Source organism: Dermacentor andersoni, chromosome 10 (genome assembly GCF_023375885.2).
Source record: "Dermacentor andersoni chromosome 10, qqDerAnde1_hic_scaffold, whole genome shotgun sequence".
Lineage (NCBI taxonomy): Eukaryota > Metazoa > Arthropoda > Arachnida > Ixodida > Ixodidae > Dermacentor > Dermacentor andersoni.
The window spans coordinates 85,946,638-85,955,856 of NC_092823.1; the positions used below are offsets into that span (position 1 = coordinate 85,946,638).

General features: G+C 42.3%; 1 long non-coding RNA gene across 2 annotated transcripts; it reads right to left on the reverse strand.

Annotated features, from left to right (window-relative positions):
* Positions 1 to 205: 205 nt before the first annotated feature.
* LOC140213683 (uncharacterized) lies at positions 206 to 8,853 on the reverse strand. 2 transcript variants are annotated; one of them, XR_011890586.1, is made up of 4 exons: positions 7,810 to 8,853; positions 6,715 to 6,819; positions 3,901 to 4,045; positions 206 to 1,166 (listed from the first exon to the last, which is right to left on the reverse strand). It is a non-coding gene; the product is annotated as an uncharacterized lncRNA (long non-coding RNA). The 2 variants fall into 2 exon arrangements; XR_011890585.1 differs by lacking the exon at positions 7,810 to 8,853 and having other exon boundaries at positions 6,715 to 7,803.
* Positions 8,854 to 9,219: the final 366 nt, after the last annotated feature.

A 9,219-nucleotide genomic window follows, 5' to 3' on the forward strand; every position in this document is an offset into this window, starting at 1 on the left:
TAAATGATGAACTGGCAGTCTCTTTAGGTGCATCCGTTAGTCTCTCTGGGAGTAACTGACAGGATGAACTGTTGGTCCCTTTGGGTGCACCCTTTATTTCCTTTGGGAGTAACTGAAAGGATGAACTGTTGGGCCCTTTGGGTGCATCCGTTAGTCTCTCTGGGAGTAAATAAAAGGATGAACTGTTGGGCCCTTGGGGCCCTACTAGAAAATCCTATTTGTTTTCAAACGGGTTTCATCAAATAGGGTTATGGAACGGGACCCCGTTTGATCCTGTTCAGTCCTGACCTGTTTAAATCCTGTTTATTCCTGTTTAAACCTGACCCGTTTAAATCCTGTTTAAACCTGACCCGTTTAAATCCTGTTTGATCCTGACCCGTTTAAATCCTGTTTAATCCTGACCCGTTTAATCCCGTCCTATCTAACCCAGACCTGTTTGCCCCTGTTCAGACCTATATTTTGCTGCATTCATACCTAGTCCTTTCAGAATGGATTGATGTTGCTTAATATAATTTACTCTTAAACCTATTTTGTACATTTGTGTATTTGCGATCAGCATTGAAGAGAAGTAGATCTGCATTATGTTTGCAACAAGAATGCCACTTTCACATGTAGGTTTGCCTGGTACATTGCTTGATACGAAGATAAACACAATTTTCGGCATAAATTGATTAGCACTACCAACACTGATGTGATACATCATGAACAAGTTTTGTATGACCCACGAGTACGTTCTCTATGTATGACCTACAAGAAAATGCACCCTGAAGAAGACTGTACCTCATTTTCATATTTACTACTAGTATGCAAATGTAATTCTTGCAGATTGAGTATTTGTTCGATTACTTGTACTCGTTTTAATGCAGTGCTTTTTGTTGTAATGGTTTGTTCACAAATCCACAGTAAAGCGTAATTTTGGGGTGAAAAATGTCAGGCAAAGTATTGGCATGTACTTGTAAGTGAAAAAGACAAGTATACTTTACATAGGTATTTCTGTACACCAACTTGAGCTTTCATTAAGCCTGAAGTCATCCGGCTTAAAAAAAAAGCATGTCATAAATGTCCCAAGCACCGTTTATTGGACCTTCTAACGGTATTTCGATGCATCCAGTCTGCCGAGAGAAGACCGCTGGAGTGGTTTGCTTGGGTGAGAGCGAGCAGGGCACCTGAAAAAGTAAAGCCAATAATTTATCTTGACTCATGCAACAGGTTGGCACATAGGCAAATTCGCCTATGTTCCCACAGATAAAGGTTCAGCATTCCGGTCATAGGAGATAATGAATAAATCTTATTGAAAAATATGTGGTTTCATGCAATGCCTATGTTTCAAGGGAACATGGAGTACTGTGGGAGAATAAGCTGTCATAATTAGCAGGCGATTGAAGCAAGTGTTATAGGAAAAAGATGGACACATCGTTTGATTAGCAATAATTACTAGTATTGAAGCAACAGAATACAAACATGAAATACCTTTAAAAACAACACCGACAGGTTGAGATAATAAATTATTGAGAAACTAAACCCTTCTGCCAGCAAAATACCGTAGTGTACTGGCTTTGACATTGCGCTGCTCAGGCAGAGGGCGTGGGATTGAATCCCGGCAACAATGGCTGCATTTAGATGGCAGGGAAATGCCAAAACCCCTATGTAAGGTCTATTGGGTACACGTTAAAGGAGACTAGGGATCCCGCCAACTTGAAGTTATAAAAACCGGGGTAAATTTCGAGATAAGCAAACTCACAAAAGTAGAAGGCCCTGGCCACGCGAAGACCATATAAAGCCTTTTAAGGTAGGTGCCAGCAGCCGCAAAATTTCTTGCAAAAGCGAAATATAGCAGAAGCGGTATTTTTCCGTAGATCACTTTTGCAAGGTATTTTACAACTTGACACCCGACATGTTGGGCATCTACGGGCAACAGCAATTCTTGCACAGATCATAGCAAACACTGTTGCACCTAGGTATACATAGACACATAGGTATAGGTACAGTCGCCGACTGATTTTCCGGACTCCGAAAATTCGGACTTGATTACTCGGTCTGCTTCACGGCACCGCCATTCTCCCCATGGACCATAATGTATAACAACTTCCGAAAGTTCGGTCGCCTTGCAACCTCTCGTCTGATTTTTCGGACACTCCTTGAGCCAACTTGATCGAGAGCACCATGCACCGACTCTGACCGTTGCATGGTTCTACTTGCTGAACGACATTTTTGTTTTGAACGGAGCCTCCTTGCTGCCCCACGAAGTGGCGCTACTGCAAATCCCTGCTCATCATCATCGTCTCTGCCTGGTTTGTAGCTACAGCAGTTTCGGTCTCAGCTTAGTATGCCATGTCAAGACAATCCAGCAGCTGATTTGTTTGTTTCTTCGTGCACGACGCTGCGAGTAGGCCAGGTTTTTTGTTTGTGCAACTGATGTCGGCGTGACGATGTTTGATGAAGCAAGATGGGCCAATTCATTCCACTAATATCTAGAATAGCTACCTGTAAGCACCACCTACCTTTCAACAACATTTGCAAAGCAAAAAACCTCATCCTGAAAAGTCTGCACATGACGACATCGGTAGCATCATCAGCGTGGGGCCTCAAGATAATTCGGCAAGCCAAGAAATTACTGACAGCACGAGTGCAAGCATGCCAACAGGAAATCAGTGGCTGAATAATGCACCTTCTACCAACTGGTAGACAGTGCATTTTCGCAAAGCCCTAACTATAGCAGATCATTGTTCAGGAGTTCCCGAATGCACAACTCTATGCCATTTTCACACAGACTCTAGGGAAGCACCTCTGCACAGTTGCAAGAAAAAAAGCTAGATGCCCCAAGAGAAATGAGCCCACTCAAGCCATGGAAGTTGTGTTTACCTTGTCTTCCTACAACTACTCAAAACCTAGGACTGCTGTTTTGCACAAGGGAACAAACGTCAACATTGGTGCCTCGCCCAACACAAGTGGTCTGCGCTGTAGAAGGTGCCATAAGTCAGCCCACAGATGAGGCCCACACCAGTGCTGTCAGTGTGCTGTACAAATTGCAGAAGCACAGCCTACAAGCTTGTCTGCCTTAGTGTGATCGCACCAATGAACGAAAACTAACGAATCAAGTTTGTTTCGTGCCGAGAACAGTTGCCTCATGCTGGCTTGGTTTGTTGTGTAGGCATGTAAATAATGAAAAGGCCTGCATCACTATCTCTGAAAAAAAAATCATGTAACAAAGCACGTACAGTACACAGGTGCAGTGTCTATCACATACCATTTGGTGCAGTAGAGGCTACATCGGATAAACCGGCCAATTTATAAATGACTGGCAGCGTGACCAAGCAAACTTGATGCATGGGTCAGTTAGCAGTGGTAGTGCACTGCTCTCGGCGCACATGCACCTATGTTTGAAAGCTGCTTGATCGTGACAAAATATAAAGACAAAAGCGCTGGAGAGATATCTGAGGCTTTTCTTATATGTATGACGAGGAACCTAGCGCTAGCTCCCCATGCAGAGAATTACTAGACAGTGAGACTGCTTCTTATCATTGTAAAACAAGTGTCACGCTCACCATGTTTCTGTGCGAACAGCATGTATTCAGATCTATTCTCCCCCTTTCACCTTTTGCACAATATCACTGTGCGAGCAATAATACTCAACTGTTAGTAGCACTCTGTCCTGTTGCCTCCTTTCTTTCCTTGTGAATTGTGTGCTAAATAAGGCTTTTTTTGGTGAAAGAACGCATAAACTAGCGCCATGGCACTTTGCAATAAAGGACTGTTATAATTCTCTAAAAATTTGTCCATGCAGAACAGTGTCAAAAGAACACCTTAAAGAAAGAACATGAGTGTACCTATCATAAAGACCAATCCTTGTCTTTTTTCCTTAACATAATTTTCAATACCGATATTGAAGTACAAGCTCACCATATTATATCACCTTGTCAATGAAGCAAGGCACAATGGTGCCCAACTGTCGCGGGACCAACTTCGATGTGGAGATCAGCGCAGATCAGCAACATAGCATGGTCTGCTTACACTTCTTCTCCAGGTCCAGCCATACCTACAGCAGCTATAAAACAAGTGAGCTTAGAATCACAAGCGAAACAATATAAAAAGTGACACTGAACAAAGCAACTTTCGTTAAGCATAAATAGGATCGAAATGCTGACATTATGCCCATAAGTAACTTCACTTTGAGCAACAAAGCATCCAATTTAAGAAAGATTATATGTATCAGCTATCTATGTGAGAAAGATTAATCGAACGCCCTCTATTTGCCATACCCCTCCCCTTATGCATGGATGTCTCCCTGACTGAGTGAGCTGATCCCAGGTATAGTGTAATTAAAGGTTGTCACTTGGTGGGCCAATCCCGATACCATTGCATGACTTGTACAATAATTTTAATGTGTTGTAATGCTGGCCATCCTGCAGGCACTGCAACATTATAGCACCCATAAGGCTAATGGTATTACCTGATAAGGTTAACTAATAGGTGTCCCCAGAAGCATAACTCGGCATGTATACTCGGAGGCCATTATTATAAGAGAAGCAATGGCAGAGGTGAAGCTTTATCCTGTGCCATATGCAAAATGGCCGAGCACGCCCAGCTTCTGGTTACATTCTCACTTGTGACCACTGGAACAGGCTGACTGACATGCGTAACCAGCAGTTTGTAGGACCACATTTTCATACCCTGCAATTTGTTTTACATCTGAAGAGATCAGCCTCAAGCTCCATGATGCGCTGCACTCAAGAAGCATTATAAACTGGCAACATTTAAATGCTATGCTGCATGGTTTGTTGCATGCTTTAGGAATTTACTTATTTATTATACACATAGCTCATAGGCTCCAGTTGGAGTATTGCATGAGGTGGCAAGAAAACAAATTCTGAACAAGGAGAACATTCAACAAAACAAGTCAGACCAAAGAAGAAAAAATAACATACTCTCCTAATGGGACTATGTATCTGGCAGCTAGCTTCTAAAAAAGACAATTAGGAATCTTTTACTACTGGTAGCGCTTTAGGGGATGGAATGTAGAATTCCAAGCTTCATACACTTTTAAGCCACCTTTCGTGGCTTTTTGTTTTGAACTCCTATTCTCTGTACTATTATAGAAATGAATACCCCCTCCAAAATAAAACAAAGAAAAACATGTAATGCACAGTAATGTAACACAATAATGTAATGCACAACAGTGAATACTTAGAAAAATGTAATTAAGAACATGGAGTCTATGTGGGCACAGATGTTAGAAGTCTACATGAAAGCATAATAATAAAGGTGGGCAAAGCATTTATGCTTTTGTCGGGCAAGCTGCAGCAAGACATACAGGTAAAGCATGCCTCACAACACAGTCCCTAAAAATATCTGTCACAATACAGTGAGTAGGTATATCATGCATATCTACAATAGCTCCTAATTATATTTAACTCAGAGGGGGCTACCTATGTAACTTGATCAAACTGAAGGTGGGCCAAATTCTAAATATACGATTCAAGTAGACAGAAAATGGACGTTATGAAAATGCATCTACAGCAAAAGTGTTGTACATTATTGTTGTACATTATGTCATACCTGCCAACCTGTGAACATAATATTTTGTAAAAATGCTGCAGACACTAAATTCTTTGTTGGGGACATAGCACACATTATTTTAAAGCTTGCTCTCAGCACCCCCATTGTTGCATACACACACACATTATTAATAAAGGGAAAATCGCACATCTACCCGCTCGTAGCAATTGCTACAAAAGAAACCCGTACGGATTCCTCGAAAGGAAAGCCTCACAATGGAAAAAAAGAAACCGTCCAGGTCTGGGACTCAAACCCGGGAGCACAGCCTTTCCGGGACAGCCGCTTTACCATCTAAGATAACCAGGCGGCTAGCAGATGGCCGGGCCAAGTCGAATTTGTCGACAACATGAAGCAAAGGCAAGGGTCTGACGTAATAGTTCTGCGGAAATGCGCAAGGTGTAGAGAAGTAATTAATAAAGGAGAAAAAAATATTATGTCATACCCTTGCTTTTGCTTCGCGTTGTCAAGTAATTCGACTTCGCCCTGCCATGTGCTAGCCAGCTGGTTATCTCAGATGGTAGAGTGGCTGCCTCGGAAAGGCGGTAGTCCCGGGTTCGAGTCCCGGACCAGGACGAATTTTTCTTCAACTGTGCGGCTTTCCTTTTGAGGAACACATACAGGTTTCCTTTGTTGCAAATGGTACGAGCGGGTGGATGTCTGATTTTCCCTTTATTAATTACTTCTCTCCACCTCGTGTGTTTGCGCAGAACTATTACGTCACACACACATTATCAACCATTATTTAACTTGTCGTGCAGCACGAAAAGCAGCAGCGAACTTGAAACCAGTAACTGACAACATTTTTTTTTGATTACAGAGCTTTACGCTGCTTCAGGAATTTATCTGACTAAACTTCCTAAAAGCACGTGCCCCTCTGATGTTCTCGTTAGAGATATTGCATCGCTAATAATAAAGCAGTACAAGTACCATTATAATTAATTTTTTACATGCATTTTAACAATGTCATACCGTCAATCTCTCAACAGCTTTAAAACATCTTAACCAACACAACTTCATTGTCTTTCTAAAATGACATTAATAAAATTGTAAAATGAGCCCACATTTGTAAACCCACGAAAAATTCAGGAGTTTCCACACATGGATGATACCAACAAAATCTGCAGCTCTTGTAAGTGGCAGCAACTGCTTTGCACACACCTTGTCACAGCATGCACATCAGGTACTTTTCCGTGCTGTTGAGGCTGCAGAAGTGCCGCAGGTGCATATGTGGAGGTGCCTCTGGTTCACAAAATCTTGCCATCCCTAAACAATAATAAATACTTATTTATTGTAATCCCTGCTGAAACTGCAAACTTGTGATATAAAAAGATCACGTCATATTTTGAAAAAAGTCTCATACAACCAGTTACATGAAGCTGCAACTGGTTGTGCAAATATCTGATTGTAACATCACAGGCGGTTAAATAACACGTAAATCGAACTGTAGAGACCATGAATCTACTATGAAAAGGTTCACACAAACGTACAGCTGTATAACGTGAAATGTGAATTGTACTATCAAAAAATTCCTTAGGACATGAAAAGCGTTCCAAAACCTAACTTGTCTATGCGGCGCAACAAAGCACTGCTCCCAAAGGACGATGCGCTTAAAATTACAACAGACCACCTCATTTCTGGAGAGACAATACAGAAAAGAGAAAGATTTTTCGATTAAAAAGAAACATCGCTTATGTAATTTCGGCTTCTCTGCTAGATCGGAATCCTTTACAAGTACACGAAAACACACAGGACACTAATACACGTCATCTGACGACACACTATAAACAGAAGAATTTCCATACAAGCTAAAAATCTGGCCATGCGTCGACGAAGAAATCGGGTGCTATCTCGCGCAGCTGTTAGCTGTGACGACGACACATCGACGTACTACTTCTAGAAATGACTATACCATTTCTTAATGAAAAATTATGTACACAAACAGTAACTTTCATTGCTTGAATTTTTGTGCCCATTTAGATCAAAGAACCACCCGCGCTAGCGTGCTTCATAGGTGAAAGTAAATAAACCACAGATAGAGCTGTTGGTAACATGAATACGTTTTAGGGCAATTTCCATGGAACTTTTTGCTAAATGTGCACTGCGACATGAAGAACAACCATTTGAAAAGCACATTTATAATTCTTGCTGCTTTACAAATCCGGATCCGGTTGTTGTACGGATCTTGCGATACGTACAACAACGCACACTTCACGAACCATAGACAGGAAGAATGCGCGCAAGCGCCGGACTTACCTTTCTAGGCGTACTCGGAAAACGCTCCTTTTAGCGTCACAGGTGCCGCGGCATCGACTGCACCAACGGTCCTTCCGGCGCACACACTGTTGAATTGCGGATCAACTACAGGACGTAAGAGCACAACTTGCACCAAATTCTTCCGTACAGCGCGATACGATGCGACAGTGCCAGAGGAGGAGATTCTGTTCATGAGCCCGGAACAAAGGAAGCGCGAAGGGTCATATCTTCGACATCGGCGCACCACACGAAGGATACTGCGGGCTACATTACGCGGTCCCAGGGGTTTTGTGATTCTCAATGCATACAAAATGCACCACAATTTCTCTCGGCACAGCGTACACACGATTAAACAACTACATCGGACGGCGTCAATGCAGCAAGCACTCACATGTGGCGACAACTGAGGACGGCAAAATAATATCACCTGTAACTTTACCGGCGCTACCTGTGCTGCCATCTGTAGGCCGCCACCAAAAGCGACCGTGCTTTCGGTGATCTCATGGATGGTGACGGCGTTGTATTTCGATGTTATGCGAGTCGTACAGCGTCTTGTACGACGTGTTTCAGCAACGTTGCTTTTAATAGAGAGGACAGCAATCTGCGTATACGCCGTATAGACGTCTCACCCACTTGAAAAACACAACAGCAAATTTTCAGTCTGTCGTATTTTGGGACGTTGTGACTGTCGTTCTGTTCTCTGTAGTGTGACGCCCTGTAGTCGAAAATTCTGTAGTTCCTGATCAATATTTGATTAAAAATTGACAGAGGTCATTTTAAGGTTATGTAAAATTATTAATACGAAATAAAATAAAAAAATAAAAGTAGAAAAAAAAATGCCTTTTGCCTAGGATTCGAACTTCGGACCCGACGGTTCCGAGACAAGCATCTTATCACTGCACCACGCCAAACTTCACTGCTGGCGTATGTTGAAGCTATGTCAAGAGTGTGAATTGCTGTCTGGGTTGCTGTTTACATTTGCATTTTAAAAGCCACGATGCGCTTTCACTTCACCGCGTCAACTGCCGCATCTCTAGATGAGCAAAAGTGTTATTACCATCGACAGGTACATCGTGGAGTGCTAGACCATCGATTTTGCTGTAACGATATCCATATTTCATACGAAATTCAGAAACAGACAACGGTGACCGGGGACACTGAGGGTTGTTACTGCTAATTTCGACAGTTGTCTCTTGCTCTTTACACTTTTGAGCTCGCATATAATTCGTGTGTTCAATACAATATAGCTACATAAACACTCGTGGGTGAGTCTTCATCTCGACAGAATACTGGCTTCTCACGGCAGCGCTGTACCAGATTAATGAGACCCGAGCGAGACAGCTTTTCACGCAACTTTGTGGAACAATCCAAAACTTCTTTCCCGCTTCGCATATGCTTGTGCAATATTTC